The sequence below is a fragment of the Callithrix jacchus genome, chromosome 18 (genome assembly GCF_049354715.1).
Source record: "Callithrix jacchus isolate 240 chromosome 18, calJac240_pri, whole genome shotgun sequence".
Lineage (NCBI taxonomy): Eukaryota > Metazoa > Chordata > Mammalia > Primates > Cebidae > Callithrix > Callithrix jacchus.
Genome location: NC_133519.1, coordinates 1,651,959 through 1,668,994, shown reverse-complemented (window position 1 = coordinate 1,668,994; position 17,036 = coordinate 1,651,959). Strand labels below are relative to the sequence as shown.

The following is a 17,036-nucleotide window of genomic DNA, read 5'->3' as shown; positions in this document are numbered from 1 at the left end:
CAGAAATTGGTTGGTTAGACAACAGATATATATTTTTTTCACTTCTGGAGACTTGAAGTCCTAGATAAAAGTGCAGTCAAAATTTTGTTTTCTGAGGATCATTAAGGATGGACCATCCCTAGGCTTCTCTCCTTGGCCATTTTCATCTTATATCTTCATGTCATCTTATTTTCAAGATGTTTTGTGTACAAATTCTTTTCCTCTATAAATACTAGTTACATACATTCTGAATTATATGGGGCTGAGACTTCAACATATAAATTTTGGAAGGAGCACATTTTGCCCATGACAATACTTTTCTCTTTTTGAAACAAAATTTAATCAGTGATATTGTTTCAATAACGCATAGGCTGGAATAGACATGTGACAAAAGGTAGTGAAGAATCTTACTTAAGGGGAAAGCTCTACTTCTGAAGAAAATCAATATTTTGATTATCTGCAGAAGTTTCAATACCAATACTATACTTTGCTTTTATGTGTCTGTTTGCCTTCTTTCTTATATTATTTCTTACAAAAAATAGTAAATTAAAAGCAATTATATATATATTTTTTGCATCAAATTACTTTTAATTAATTTTCTAGCCAGGATCACACTAAATAAGACCTCACTAGAGTCCCATATGCAGCCATTTCTACTAAAGAATGGCACAGAATGCTCTGCTATGAGCCACAAGTAGCACAGTCATCATGTCTCCCAAGCACAGGTTGCTGCAGTGAGCCACCCTTTTTTTTTCCTTTCGTGTTTATATTCTTCTCAACTACATTTCAGTTTCCTAAAGGTCCCTGCCACACAGAGTTCTTTTAGGGATTAATCTAGAAGGAAAAAAAAGTAGAAGCCAACATCCATCCTCGAAGAAAAAAAGTAAATCCATTTCATGGTGAACTTCAGCTTCCTGACAAATTTGAGATCAGTTTTCTGCAGTCTAAACATAGTCTTCCATGACATGAGAGAGTGTGATCAGATACTGCCAGCTCAGGGAAGCCAAGAGCATGACAAAGTACAGGTAGATGGGCGAGTAGTGGCTTCGGGAGATCAGCTGACAGTTGGGAAGATTCTGCGTCAGAATGGATGCCTCCCAAGTAACTGGGGTTGAACATGTAAACACCACCAGGTCCAACTAATTTCCTGTTTATTTTTGTGAACCTAAAATCTATCTGTATTTGATTTGTACAAAACAGCCACAACGGCAAAACTAAATGAATAAATAATAAATGGAACGCTGCACAGCTTAGCGTGTCATCCTTGCACTGAGGCCAGTCGGGCCTTCTATGTAGCGTCCCAATTTTAGTGTATGTGCTGCCGAAGCGAGCACATGCCATGCCCGGCTCAGCTTTTTTATTACTTTCGGTTTTTATGTTGTTTATAGCAAGCGGGTAGTGCTGAGTGGTTCGAGGCCAGTCTCGAATTTGTGATCTCACTGTCGGCCCAGCTCGACATTCCACTGTGATGGGATTACAGGTGTGAGGCGCCGAGCCTAACCCAAGTTTTGTTTTTGTTCTAAAGACGGAATTTTCCCATGTTGGTCGGGCGGGTCTCAAACCTGCATCCTCAAAATCTCCTTCCGCGTTGTTCTTTGAAGCTCCTAAATGACAGGTTTCTGTGGGCCACCGTACTCGGCAGGCCGAGTTTTCTGTTAAAAAAAGAGAAAATAGAGACTGTGCCTGGCACTGTGACTAAAGCCAGCAATCCTAGCCATTTGGGAGGTCGAGATGGGCAGTTCACCTGAAGTCACGAGTTCCGGGTCAGCCTGGGCATCTCAGTGAAAAACAATTTCTCTTAAAAAAATAAGTAAAACTGGAAAAAAATAGAAATCAGACAAATAAGTGTCCAAAATTGAAACAAAATGCGGTGCCGGTTGGCTCAACCCCATGCCCTGCCTTTCTTTATGACGTATTGTTTCCCTCTTGTCACCCAGGCTGGAGTGCAACAGTGCGATCTTGACTTATTGCAACAACTTCCTCCTGGGTTAAAATGATCGTCCTGCTGATGCCTCCAAAGTAAATGGAGTTGCAGGTGTCACCTTCACCACATCCAGCTAACAACCAAATTTTTTTTTTTTTTGGTATCTCAAATCTATCTGTATTTGATTTCTACTAAATAGCAGCATGGGCAAAAAAAAATACAAAACGCTGCACACAATTGCTTGTCAATTTTGCCCTGTGGCCACGCCGGCCTTCTGTGTTGCATCCCAATTTTAGTGTAGGTGCTGCCGAAATGAGCACATGCAATGCCTGTCTCAGCTTTTTTATTGTTATATGTGTTTTATAGAGAGAGGGTTGCACTGTGTCGTTCGAGGCGAGTCTCCATATGGTGGCCTAATGATCCGCCCGCCTCAACATTCCAATGTTCTCGGATTACAGGCGTGAGTCGCTGAGCCCAGCCCAAGTTTTGTTTTGGTCTTGAAGACGGAGTTTCAACATGTTGGTCGGGCTGGTCTTGAACCCACATCCTCGTGAGATCCACACCCCTTGGTCTTCGAAGCGACTGGATGAGAGGCTCCCATGATGCACCGTTTTTGGCCGCCGGATTTTATTGTTAAAAAAGAAATGAGGGAGACTGTGCCGGGCACTTTGGCTCACGCCAGCAATCCCAGCCCTTAATAGGCCGAGATGGGCTGGTCACCTGCCATCTCCAATTCTGGGTCAGCCTGGTGATCCAGGTGAAAACCCACCCCACTTAAAAAAGAAAACAAGAAATAGTAAACAAGAGAAATCAGACAGATTCGTGTGCACAATTGGAACAAAACCAAGTGCTGGGTGACTCCCCCCACCCCACCTTTTGTTATGACATACTGCTTTCCTCTTGTCACCCAGAATGGACTGCAACACAGCGATCTTGGCTTATTGCGACAACTGCCTAGTGGGTTCAAGCGATCGTCCTGCCGATGCCTCCCAAGTAACCGAGGTTGAATGTGTCAACACCCCCAGGTCCAGCTAACTTTCTGTTTACGTTTGTGAACCTATAATCTATCTGTATTTGATTTGTTCAAAACAGCCACAATGGCAAAACTAAATGAATTAATAAAAAATGGAACACTGCACGGCCTAGCATGTCATCCTTGCGCTGAGGCCAGGCCCGCATTCTTTTTAGCGTCATAATTTTAGTGTACGTGCTGCCGAAGCGAGCACGTGCCATGCCCGGATCAGCTTTTTTATTTCTTTCAGTTTTTATGTTGTTTATAGCAAGCGGGTAGCGCTGTGTCATTCAAGGCCAGTCTTGAATTGGTGATCTCACTGTCTGCACGCCTCAATATTCCACTGTGATGAGATTACAGGTGTGAGGCGCCGAGCCTAACCCAAGTTTGGTTTTCGTTCTAAAGACGGAATTTTTCCATGTTGGCCGTATGCGTCTTTAACCCACATCCTCGAAATTTCTTTCCGAGTTGGTCTTTGAAGCACCTAAATGACAGGCTCCTGTGGACCACTGTACCTGGCAGGCCGAATTTCTTGTTACAAGAAAAGAACAGAGAGACTGTGCCCGGCGCTGTGACTAACGCCAGCTATCTTAGCCATTAGGGAGGTCGAGGTGGGCGGTTCACCCGAGGTCACGAGTTCCGGGTCAGCCTGGGCATCTCCGTGAAAACCATTTCACTTAGAAAACAAGAAGTAGAAATAGAAAATAAGACAGATTAGTGTGCCCAATTGGAACGAAATGAGGTGCAGAGTGGCTTCATCCCATGCCCTGCCTTTCTTTATGACTTATTGTTTCTCCCTTGTCACCCAGGCTGGAGTACAACAGTGCGATCTTGACTTATTGCAACAACTACCTCCTGGGATTCAGCGATCGTTCTGCCAATGCCTCCCAAGTAACTGGGGTTGAAGGTGTTCACATCACCACATTCAGCTAAATTTCAATTTTTCTTTTTTGGTACCTCAAATCTATCTGTATTGGATTTCTAAAATACAGCCGCATGAACTAAAAAAAAAAAAAAAAAATACAAACCGCTGCACACATTTGCGTGTCAGTCTTGCGCTGCGGCCACGCCAGCCTTCTGTGTTGCATCCCAATTTTAGTGTAGGTGCTGCCGAATCGAGCACATGCAATGCCTGTCTCAGTGTTTTTATTGTTATATCATTATATGTATTTTATAGAGAGAGGGTGGCACTGTGTCGTTCGAGGCGAGTCTCGATATTGTGGCATAACGATCCGGCCACCTCAGCATTCCAAATTTTTGGGATTACAGGCATGATTCGCCGAGCCCAGCCCAAGTTTTGTTTTCATCTTATAGACGGGGTTTCGCCATGTTGGTTGGGCCTGTCTGGAACCCGCAACCTCGCAAGATCCACACCCCTTGGTTTTTGAAGCGCCTGGATGACAGGCTCCCATGATGCACCATACTTGGCCGCCGGATTTTATTGTTAAAAAAAAGTGAGGAAGACTGTGCTGGGCGCTTTGACTCACGACAGGTATCTCAGCCCTTTAATAGGCTGAGATGGGCATGTACCCTGCGGTCACAAGTACTGGGTCAGCGTGGGCATCCAGGTGAAAATCCACCCCACTTAATAAAGGAGAAGAAGAAATAGTAAACAAGAGAAATCAGACAGATTAGTGTGCACAATTGGAACAAAACCAGGTGCCAGGAGACTCCACCACCCGCCTTGTATTTCTTTATGACGTACTGCCTTCCTCTTGTCACCCCGGCTGGAGTGCAACACTGTGATCTCAGCTTATTGTAAAAACTGCCTTGTGGGTTCCAGCGATCGTCCTGTGGATGCCTACCAAGTAACTGAGTTTGAATGTGTCACACGACCAGGTCCAGCTAACTTTCTGTTTATTTCTGTAAACCTAAAATCTATCTGTATTTGATTTGTACAAAACAGCCACAATGGCAAAACTAAATGAATTAATAAAAAAATGGAACACTGCACAGCTTAGCATGTCATCGTTGCGCTGAGGCAAGGCCGGCCTTCTATGTAGCGTCCCAATTGTAGTGTACTTGCTGCCAAAACGAGCACATGTTGTGCCTGGCTCAGCTTTTTTATTTCTTTCGGTTTTGATGTTGTTTATAGCAAGTGAATAGTGCTGTGTCGTTCGAGGCCAATATCGAATTTGTTATCTCACTGTCCACCTGGCTCGAAATTCCACTGTGATGGGATTACAGGTGTGAGGCACCGAGCCTAACCCAAGTTTTGTTTTTGTTCTGAAGACGGAAATTTCCCATGTTGGTTGGGCGGGTCTCTAACCCGCATCCTTGAAATTTCTTTTTGCGTTGGTCTTCGAAGAGCCTAAATGAAAGGTTCCTGTGGGCCACCGTACCTGGCAGGCCGAGATTCATGTTAAAAAAAGAGAACAGACAGACTTTGCCCAGCACTGTGTCTAGCACCAGCTATCCTAGCCATTTGGGAGGTCGAGGTGGGGGGTTCACCTGAGGTCACGAGTTCTGGGTCAGCCTGGGCATCTCGGTGAAAACCCATTTCACTTATAAAAAAAGAAGTAGAAAAAGAAAATAACAGAAATCAGACAGATTCCTGTGCACAATTAGAACCAAACGAGGTGCCAGGTGGCTCCACCCCATGCCCTGCCTTTTATTATAACATATTGTTTTCCTCTTGTCACCCAGGCTGGAGTGCAACAGTGCGATCTTGACTTATTGCAACAACTGCCTCCTGGGTTCCAGTGATCGTCCTGCCAATTCCTCCCAAGAAACTGCGATTGCAGTTGTCCACATCACCGCATCCAGCTAACTTTCAATTTTATTTTATTTTTTGGTAACTCAAATCTATCTGTATTTGATTTCTAAACAAGAGCCGCACAGGCAAAAAAAAAAAATATACAAAATGCTGCAGACATCTGCGTGTCAGTCTTGCACTGCAGCCATGCCGGCCTTCTGTGTTGTGTCCCAATTTTAGTGTAGGTGCTGCCAAATCGAGCACATGAAATGCCTGTCTCAGCGTTTATATTGTTATTTGGTTATGTTTTTTATAGGGAGAGGGTTGCACTGTCGTTCGAGGCAAGTCTCGATATTGTGGCCTAAAAACCGGCCGCCTTGGCATTCCAAAGTTCTCTGATTACAGGCGTGAGTCGCCGAGCCCATCCCAAGTTTTGTTTTCATCTTAAAGACGGGGTTTTGCCATGTTGGTTGGGCCAGTCTCGAACCCGCATCCTCGAGAGATCCACAACCCTTGGTTTTTGAAGCGCCTGGATGAGAGGCTTTCATGATGCAACGTTTTTGGCCACCGGATTTTATTGTTAAAAAAGAAACGAGGAAGATGGTGCTGGGCACTTTGACTCACCCAAGCAATCTTAGCCGTTTAGTAGGCCGAGATGGGTGGGTCAAATGTGGTCAATATTTCTGGGTCAGCCTAAGCATCCAGGTGAAACCCCACACCACTTAAAAAAAGAGAAGAAGACATAGTAAACAAGAGAAATCAGACAGATTAGTGTGCACAATTGAAACAAAACCAGGTGCGCGGTGACTCCACCCCCAGGTCACCTTTCTTGATGGCGTACTGCTTTCCTCTTGTCACCCAGTGCAACACTGCAATCTTGGCTTCTTGCAACAAGTTTCTAGTGGGTTCCAGCGGTCGTTCTGCCAAATCCTTCCAAGAAACTGGGGTTGAATGTGTCAACACCACCAGGTCCAGCTAACTTTCTGTTTACTTTTGGGGACCTAAAATCTATCTGTATTTGATTTGTACAAAATAGCCACAATGACAAAACTAAATGAATAAATAAAAAATGAAACACTGCAAAGCTTAGCGTGTCATCTCTGCACTGAGGGCAGGCCAGCCTTCCATGTAGCATCCTAATTTTAGTGTACGTGCTGCCAAAGCGAGCACATGCTGTGCCCGGCTCAGCTTTTTTATTTCTTTTGGTTTTTATGTTGTTTATAGCAAGCGAATAGCACTGTGTTGTTCGAGGCCAGTCTCGAATTTGTGATCTCACTGTCCGCCCAGCTTGACATTCCATGGTCATGGGATTATAGGTGTGATGCACTGAGCCTAACCCAAGTTTTGTTTCCGTTCTGAAGACAAAAATTTGCCATGTTGGTCAGGCGTGTCTCAAACACACATCCTCGAAATTTATTGGCGTTGGTCTTCGAAGCACCTAACTGACAGGACACAATCAGGTCCAGCTAACGTTCGATTTTCTTTTGTGAACCTATCATCTATCTGTATCTGATTTGTACAAAACAGTTACAATGGCAAAACTGAAAGAATAAATAAAAAATGGAATGCTACTTAGCGTTTATTTTTGTGCTGAGGCCTTTTTGGGCTTCCATGTAGAGTCCCAATTTTAGTGTATGTGCTGCCTAAGTGAGCACATGCCATGCCCGGCTCAGCTTTTTTTATTTCTTTCAGTTTTTATGTGGTTTATAGCAAGCGGGTAGCACTGTGTCAGTCGAGGCCCGTCTCGAATCTGTGATCTCACTGTCCGCCCAGCTCGACATTCCACTGTCATGGGATTACAGGTTTGATGCACCGAGCCTAGCCCAAGTTTTGTTTCCGTTCTGAAGACGGAAATTTCCCATGGTGGTCGGGTGGGTCTCGAACTCGCATCCTCGAAATTTTTTTGCATTGGTCTACGAAGGGCCTAAATGACAGGTTCATGTGAGCCGCCATACCTGGCAGGCCGAGTTTCATGATAACAAAAGAGAACAGACAAACTTTGCCCAGCACTGTAACTAACAACAGCTATTCTAGCCATTTGGAAGGTCGAGGTGGGTGGTTCACCTGAGGTCACGAGTTCCGGGTCAGCCTAAGCATCTCGGTGAAAACCCACTTGACGTAAAAAAAAGTAGAAATAAAAATAACAGAAATCAGACAAATTAGTGTGCACAATCTGAACAAAACGAGGTGCCAACTGGCTCCACTTCACACCCCGCTTTTCTGTATGACATACTGCTTTTCTCCTGTCACACAGGCTGGAGTGAAACACTACGATCTCAGCTTATTGCCAAAACTGCACAGTGGGTTCCATCGGTCATTCTGCCGATGCCTCCCCAGTAAATGTGGTTGAATATGTCAATACCACCTGGAACGGACAACTTTCTGTTTATTTTTGTGAACCTAAAATTTATCTGTATTTGATTTGTACAAAACAGTTACAACAGCAAAACTAAATGAGTAAATAAAAACCGGAACACTGAGTAGCATTTTATCCTTGCCCTGAGGCCTTTTTGGGCTTCTATGTAGAGTCCCAATTTTAGTGTACGTGCTGCCAAAGTGAGCACATGCCATGCCCGGCTCACCTTTTTTTATTTCCTTCGGTTTTTATGTTGTTTATAGCAAGCGGGTAGCGCTGTGTCGTCCGAGGCCACTCTCGAATTTGGAATCTCACTGTCCACGCAGCTCGACATTCCACTCTCACGGGATTACAGGTGTGATGCGCCAAGCATAACCCAAGTTTTTTTTCCGTTCTGAAGACAGAAATTCCCCATGTTGGTTGGGTGGGTCTCGAACAGGCATCCTCGAAATTTTTTTGCGTTGGTCTTCAAAGCTCCTAAATGACAGGTTTCTGTGAGCCACGGTACCTGGCAGGCCGAGTTTCATGTTAACAAAAAAGAACAGAGAGACATTGCCCAGCACTGTGACTAACAACAGCTATCCTAGCAATTTGAAAGGTCGAGTTGGGGGGTTCACCTGAGGTCACGAGTTCTGGGTCAGCCTGGGCATCTCGGTGAAAACACACTTCACTTAAGGAAAAAAAGTAGAAAAAGAAAATAACAGAAATCAGACAAATTAGTGTACACAATCTGAACAAAACGATGTGCCAGGTGGATCAACCACCCACCCTGCCTTTCTGTATGATGTACTGCTGTCTTCCTGTTACCCAGGCTGGAGTGAAACACTGTGATCTCAGCTTACTGCCACAACCGCATTGTGGGTTCCAGCAGTCGTTCTGCCGATGCCTCCCAAGTAACTGTGGTTGAATGTGTCAACACCACCTGGAACAGACAACTTTCTGTTTATTTTTGTGAACCTAAAATCTATCTGTATTTGATTTGTACAAAACAGTTACAATGGCAAAACTAAATGAATAAAGAAAAAACGGAACGCTGCATAGTGTTTCTTCCTTGCGCTGAGGCCTTTTCCGGCTTCCATGTAGAGTCCCAATTTTAGTGTAGGTGGTGCTGAAGCGAGCACATACCAGGCCCGGCTCAGCTTTTTATATTTCTTTCAGTTTTTATGTTGTTTATAGCGAGCAAGTAACGCTGTGTCATTCGAGTCCAGCCTCGAATTTGTGATCTCACTTTCCGCCCGGATTGACATTCCACTGTCCTGGGATTACAGGTGTGATGCGCCGAGCCTAACCCAAGTTTTGTTTCCATTCTGAAGACGGAAATTTCCCATGTTGGTCTGGCGGTTCTCGAACACTCATACTCGAAATTTTTTTGCGTTGGTCTTCGAAGCGCCGAAATGACAGGTTTCTATGAGCCACTGTACCTGGCAGGCCGAGTTTCATGTTAACAAAAGAAAACAGAGAGACTTTGCGCAGCACTGTGACTAACACCAGCTCTCCTACCCATTTGGGAGGTCAAGGTGGACGTTTCACCAGAGGTCATGAGTTCCGGGTCAGCCTGGGCATCTCGATGAAAACCCACATCACATAAAGAAAAGAAGTAGAAAAAAAATAACAGAAATCAGACAACTTAGTGTGCACAATCTGAACAAAACGAGGTGCCAGGTGGCTCAACCCCCACCCCGCCTTTCTGTATGAGGTACTGCTTTCCTCCTGTCACCCGGGCTGGAGTGAAACACTGCGATCTCGGCTTATTGCCACAACTGCATAGTGGGTTCCAGTGGTTGTTCTGCCGATGCCTCCCAAGTAACTGTGGTTGAATGTTTCAACACCACCTGGAACGGACAACTTTCTGTTTATTTTTGTGAACCTAAAATCTATCTGTATTTGATTTGTACAAAACAGTTACAACGGCAAAATGAAATGAATAAATAAAAAATGGAACGCTCTGTAGCGTTTCTTCCTTGCTCTGAGGCCTTTTCTGGCTTCTACGTAGAGTCCTAATTTTAGTGTACGTGCTTCCGAAGCGGGCACATATAGTGCCTGGCTAAGCTCTTTGATTTCTTTTGGTTTTTATGTGGTTTATAGCAAGTGGGTAGTGCTGTGATGGTCGAGGCCCATCTCTAATTTGTGATCTCACTTTCCGCCTGGCTGGACATTCCACAGTCATAAAATTACAGGTGTGATGTGCCAAGCCTAACCCAAGTTTTGATTCCTTTCTGAACACGGAGATTTCCCATGTTGGTCGGGCGGGTCTCGAACACGCATCCTCGAAATTTTTCTTGTGTTGGTCTTCAAAGCGCCTAAAAGACAGGTTCCTGTGAGCCATTGTACCTGGCAGGTTGAGTTTCATGTTAACAAAAGAGAACAAAGAGACTTTGCCCAGCACTGTGACTGACACCAGCTATTCTAGCCATTTGGGAGGTCGAGGTGGGCAGTTCACCTGAGGTCATGAGTTCCGGGTCAGCCTGGGCATCTCGATGAAAACCCACGTCACTTAAAAAAAAAAGTAGATAAAGAAAATCACAGAAATTAGACAAATTAGTGTGCACAACCTGAACAAAACGTGGTGCCAGGTGGCTCCACGCCCCACCCCGCCTTTCTGTATGACGTACTGCTTTCCTCCTGTCACCCGGGCTGGAGTAAAACACTGTGATATTGGCTTATTGCCACAACTGTATAGTGGGTTCCTGTGGTCTTTCGGTCGATGCCTCCCAAGTAACGGTGTTTGAATATGTCAACACCACCTGAAAAGGACAACTTTCTGTTTATTTTTGTAAACCTAAAATCTATCTGTATTTGATTTGTACAAAACAGTTACAATGGCAAAACTAAATGAATGAATAAGAAACAGAAGGCTGGGCCGGGCGCGGTGGCTCAAGCCTGTAATCCCAGCACTTTGGGAGGCCGAGGCGGGTGGATCACGAGGTCAACAGATCGAGACCATCCTGGTCAACATGGTGAAACCCCGTCTCTACTAAAAATTACAAAAAAAATTAGCTGGGCACGGTGGCGCGTGCCTGTAATCCCAGCTACTCAGGAGGCTGAGGCAGGAGAATTGCCTGAACCCAGGGGGCGGAGGTTGCGGTGAGCTGAGATTGCGCCATTGCACTCCAGCCTGGGTAACAAGAGGGAAACTCCGTCTCAAAAAAAAAAAAAAAAAAAAAAAAGAAACAGAAGGCTGCGTAGGGCTTCATTTTTGTGATGAGGTCTCTTTGGGCTTGTACGTAGAGTCCCAATTTTAGTGTACGCGCTGCCGAAGCGAGCACATGCCGTGTCCGGCTCAGCTTTTTTATTTTTTTCTGTTTATATGTGGTTTATATCAAGCTGGTAGTGCTGTGTCGGTCGAGGCCTGTCTCGAATTTGTGATCTCACTGTCCGCCCAGCTCGACATTCCACTGTCATGGGATTACAGGTGTGATGCGCTGAGCCTAACCCAAGTTTTGTTTCCATTCTGAAGATGGAGATTTCCCATGTCGGTAGAAAGGGTCTTAAAAAGGCATCCTTGAAATTTTTTTGCGTTGGTCTTCGAAGCACCTAAATGACAGGTTCCTGTGAGCCAGTGTACCTGGCAGGCCGAGTTTCATGTTAACAAGAGAGAACAGAGAGACTTTGCCCAGCACTGTGACTAACACCAGCTCTCCTAGCCATTTGGGAGGTCGAGGTGGGCGGTTCACCTGAGGTCAGGAGTTCCGGGTCAGCCTGGGCATCTCGGTGAAAACCCACTTCACTTAAAAAAAAGAAGTAGAAAAAGAAAATAACAGAAATCAGACAAATTAGTGTACACAATCTGAACAAAACGAGCTGCCAGGTGGCTCCACCCACACCCCGCCTTTTTGTATGACGTATGGCTTTCCGCCAGTCACCCGGGCTGGAGTGAAACACTGCGATCTCGCCTTATTGCCACAACTGCATAGTGGGTTCCAGCGGCCGTTCTGCCGATGCCTCCCAAGTAACTGTGGTTAAATATGTCAACACCACCTGGAACAGACAACTTTCTGTTTATTTTTGTGAACCTAAAATATATCTGTATTTGATTTGTAGAAAACAGTTACAATGGCAAAAGTAAATGAATATATAAAAAACGGAATGCTGCGTAGAATTTCATCCCTGCGCTGAGGCATTTTCGGGCTTCTATGTAGAGTCCCAATTTTAGTGTAGGTGCTGCGGAAGCGATCTCATGCCGTGCTCGGCTCAGCTCTTATATTTCTTTCGGTTTTTATGTGGTTTATAGCAAGCGGTTAGTGCTGTGTCGATCGAGGCCCGTCTCGAATCTGTAATCTCACTTTCCTTTTGGCTCGACATTTTAGTGTCATGGGATTCCATGTGTGATGCACCAAGCCTAACCCAAGTTTTGTTTCCGTTCTGAAGATGGAGATTTCCCATGTTGGTCGGGCGGGTCTCCAACACGCATCCTCAAAATTTTTTTTGCATTGGTCTTCTAATCGCATAGATGACAGGTTCCTGTGTGCCACCGTACCTGGCAGGCCGAGTTTAATATTAACAGAAGAGAACAGAGAGACTTTGCCTAGCACTATGAGTACCACCACCTATCCTAGCCATTTGGGAGGTCGAGGTGGGCAATTCACCTGAGGTCACGAGTTCTAGGTCAGCCAGGGCATCACGGTGAAAACCCACTTCACTTAAAGTAAAAAAGAAGTAGAAAAAAAATCACAGAAATCAAAAATATTAGTGTGCACAATCTGAACAAAACGAGGTGCCAGGTAGCTCCACCCTGCACCGCACATCCTGCTTTTCTCTATGACTTACTGCTTTCCTCCTGTCACCCAGGCTGGAGTGAAACACTGCGATTTTGGCTTATTGCCACAACTGCATATTGGGTTCCAGCGGTCGTTCTGCCGATGCCTCCCAAGTAACGGTGGTTGAATATGTCAACACCACCTGGTAAAGACAACTTTCTGTTTATTTTTTGAACCTAAAATCTATCTGTATTTTAATTGTACAAAACAGTTACAATGGCAGAACTAAATGAATAAATAAAAAGCGGAATGCTGCGTAGCATTTCATTATAGGGCTGAGGCCTTTTCGAGCTTCTATGTAAGGTCCAAATTTTAGTGTAGGTGCTGCCGAAGCGAGCACATGCCGTGCCCGGCTCAGCTCTTTTATTTCTTTTGGTTTTTATGCGGTTCATAGCAAGCGGATAGCACTGTGTCGGTCGAGGCCTGTCTCGAATTTGTGATCTCACTGTCCGCCCGGCTTGACATTCTACTGTCATGGGATTGCAGGTATGATGCGCTGAGACTTACCCAAGATTTGTTTCCGTTCTTAAGACGAAGATTTCCCATGTTGGTTGTGCGGGTCTTGAACACGCATCCTGGAAATTTTCTTTGAGTTGGTCTTCAAAGCGCCTAAATGACAGGTACCTGTGAGCCACGGTACCTGGCAGGCCGAGTTTCATGTTCACAGGAGACAACGGAGAGACATTGCCCAGCACTGTGACTAACACCAGCTATCCTAGCCATTTGGCAGGTCGAGGTGGGCAGTTCACCTGAGGTCACGAGTTCCAGGTCAGCCTGGCCATCTCAGTGAAAACCAATGTCACTTAAAAAAAAGTAGAATAAGAGAATCACAGAAATCAAACAAATTAGTGGGCACAGTCTGAACAAAACGAGGTGCCAGGTGGCTGCACCACTCTCCCCGCCTTTCTGTATGACGTACTGCTTTTCTCCTGTCAACCAGGCTGGAGTGAAACACTGCGATCTCGGCTTATTGCCACAACTGCATAGTGGGTTCCAGTGGTCGTTCTGCCAATGCAACCCAAGTAACAGTCGTTCAATATGTCAACACCATCTGGAACAGACAACTTTCTGTTTATTTTTGTGAACCTAAAATCTATCTGTATATGATTAGTACAAAACAGTTACAATGGCAAAACAAAAGGAATAAATAAGAAACGGAACGCTGCGTAGCATTTCATCCTTGTGCTGAGGCCTTTTCAGGCTTCTATGTAGAGTCCCAATTTTAGTGTAAATGCTGTGGAAGCGAGCACATTCCCTGCCCAGCTCAGCTTTTTTATTTCTTTCGGTTTTTATGTGGTTTATAGCAAACGGGTAGCGCTGTCTCGGTCGAGGCCCATCTCGAAACTGTGATCTCACTGTCCACCCGGCTCGACATTCCACTGTCATGGGATTACAGGTGTGATGTGCCGAGCCTAACCCAAGTTTTGTTTCCGTTCTGAAGACGGAGATTTCCCATATTGGTCGGGCGGGTCTTGAACATGCATCCTCGAAATTTTTTAGTGTTGGTCTTCGAGGCGCCTAAATGAAAGGTTACTGTAAGCCATCGTACCTGGCAGTCAGAGTTTCATGTCAACAAGAGAGAACAGAGAGACATTCCCCACCGCTGCGACAAACAAAAGCTATGCTAGCCATTTGGAAGTTCGAGGTGGGCGGTTCACCTGAGGTCACGAGTTCCAGGTCAGCCTGGGCATCTCGGCGAAAACCAACGTCACTTAAAGAAAAAAGAAGTAGAAAAAGAAAATCGCAGAAATCAGACAAATTAGTGTGCACAATCTGAACAAAACGAGGTGCCAGGTGGCTCCACCCCCCACCCCGCCTTTCTGTATGACCTATTGCTTTCCTCCTGTCTCCCGGGCTGGAGTGAAACACTGCAATCTCAGTTTATTGCCACAACTGCATAGTGGGTTCCAGCGGTCTTTCTGCCGATGCCTCCCAAGTAACTGTGGTTGAATATGTCAACACCACCTGAAAAGGACAACTTTCTGTTTATTTTTGTAAACCTAAAATCTATCTGTATTTGATTTGTACAAAACAGTTACAATGGCAAAACTAAATGAATGAATAAGAAACAGAAGGCTGCGTAGGGCTTCATTTTTGTAATGAGGCCTCTTTGGGCTTGTACGTAGAGTCCCAATTTTAGTGTATGCGCTGCCGAAGCGAGCACATGCCGTGTCCGGCTCAGCTTTTTTATTTTTTTCTGTTTATATGTGGTTTATATCAAGCTGGTAGTGCTGTATCGGTCGAGGCCTGTCTCGAATTTGTGATCTCACTGTCCGCCCGGCTCGACATTCCACTGTCATGGGATTACAGGTGTGAGGCGCCGAGCCTAACGTAAGTTTTGTTTCCATTCTGAAGACGAAGATTTCCCATGTTGGTCGGGCGGGTCTCGAACACACATCCTTGAACGTTTTTTGCATTGGTCTTCGAAGTGCCTAAATGACAGGTTCCTGTGAGCCACCGTACGTGGTGGGCCGAGTTTCACGTTAACAAAAGAGAACTGAGAGACTTTGCCCTGCACTGTGACTAACACCAGCTCTCCTAGTCATTTGGGAGGTCCAGGTGGGCGGTTCACCTGAGGTCATGAGTTCCGGGTAAGCCTGGGCATCTCGGTGGAAACACACTTCACTTAAGAAAAAAAAAGAAGTAGAAAAAGAAAATCACAAAAATTAGACAAATTAGTGTGCCAAATCTGAACAAAACCAGGTGCCAGGTGACTCCACCCCCACCCCACCTTTCTGTATATCGTACTGCTTTTTTTCTGTCACCCAGGCTGGAGTGAAACACTGCGATCTCGGGTTATTGCCACAACTGCATAGTAAGTTCCAGCTGTCGTTCTGCCGATGCCTCCCAAGTAACTGTGGTTGAATATGTCAACACCACCAGAAAAAGACAACTGTTTATTTTTGTGAACCTATAATCTATCTGTATTTGATTTGTACAAAACCGTTACAATGGCAAAACTAAATGAAAAAATAAAAAATGGAATACTGCATAGCATTTCATCCTTGCGCTGAGGCCTTTTCGATCTTCTATGAATAGTCCCAATTTTAGTATACGTGCTGCAGAAGAAAGCACATGCCGTGCCCAACTCAGCTTTTTTATTTTTATTTTTGGCTTTTATGTGGTTCATAGCAAGCGGGTAGCGCTGTGTTTGTCGAGGCCCGTCTCGAATCTGTGATCTAACTGTCTGCCCGGCACAACATTCCAATTTCATGGGATTACAGCTGTGATGCGCCGAGCCTAACCCAAGTTTTGTTTCCGTTCTGAAGACAAAGATTTCTCATGTTGGTCGGGCGGGTCTTGAACACGCATTCTCGAAATTTTTTTTGCGTTGGTCTTCGAAGCGCCTAAATGACAGGTTTCTGTGAGCCATGGTACCTGGCGGCCCGAGTTTCATGTTAACAAAGAGAAAGGAGAGACTTTGTTTAGCACTGTGACTAACACCAGCTATCCTAGCCATTTGGGACGTCGAGGTGGGCAGTTCAATTTAAGTCACGAGTTCCGAATCAGCCTGGGGATCTCCGTGAAAACCCACTTCACTTAAGAAAAAAAGGAGTAAAAAAACAAAATCACAGAAATCAGACAAATTAGTGTGCACAATCTGAACAAAATGAGGTGCCAGGTGGCTCTTCCCCCCACCGCGCTTTTCTGTATGACGTACTGCTTTCCTCCTGTCACCCGAGCTGGAGTGAAACACTGCAATCTCAGCTTATTGCCACAACTGCATATTGGGTTTCATTGGTCATTCTGCTGATGTCTCCCATGTAACTGTGGTTGAATATGTCAACACCTCCTGGAACAGACAACTTTCTGTTTATTTTTGTGAACGTAAAATCTATCTGTATTTGATTTGCACAAAACAGTTCCCACGGCAAAACTAAATAAATAAATCAAAAACTGAATGCTGCGTAGTGTTTCTTCCTTGTGCTGACGCCTTTTTGGGCTTCTGTGTAGAGTCCCAATTTTAGTGTACGTACTGCCGAAGTGAGCACATGCCGTGCCCGGCTCAGCTTTTTTATTTGTTTCTTTCTTTATGTTGTTTTTAGCAAGCAAAAAGCGCTGTGTCTGTTGAGGCCAGTTTCTAATTTGTGATCTCACTGTCCGGCCGGCTCAACGTTCCACTGTCATGGGATTACAGGTGTGGTGAGCCGAGCCTAACGCAAGTTTTGTTTCTGTCCTGAAGACAGAAATTTCCCATGTTGGTCGGGCGGGTCTTGAACACGTATCCTCGAAGTTTTCTTGGCATTTGTCTTCGAAGTGCCTAAATGACAGGTGTCTTTGAGCCACCGTACCTGGCAGGCCGAGTTTCATGC

General features: G+C 45.1%; 3 non-coding genes across 3 annotated transcripts; all 3 read right to left on the bottom strand.

Annotated features, from left to right (window-relative positions):
- Positions 1 to 1,206: 1,206 nt before the first annotated feature.
- Positions 1,207 to 1,313, bottom strand: LOC144580281 (U6 spliceosomal RNA). The gene has a single exon (XR_013529578.1). It is a non-coding gene; the product is annotated as a U6 spliceosomal RNA (small nuclear RNA).
- A 2,618-nt stretch (positions 1,314 to 3,931) lies between these two features.
- LOC144580282 (U6 spliceosomal RNA) lies at positions 3,932 to 4,038 on the bottom strand. The gene has a single exon (XR_013529579.1). It is a non-coding gene; the product is annotated as a U6 spliceosomal RNA (small nuclear RNA).
- Positions 4,039 to 15,691: 11,653 nt separating this feature from the next.
- Positions 15,692 to 15,798, bottom strand: LOC144580277 (U6 spliceosomal RNA). The gene has a single exon (XR_013529574.1). It is a non-coding gene; the product is annotated as a U6 spliceosomal RNA (small nuclear RNA).
- Between the last annotated feature and the right edge of the window lie 1,238 nt (positions 15,799 to 17,036).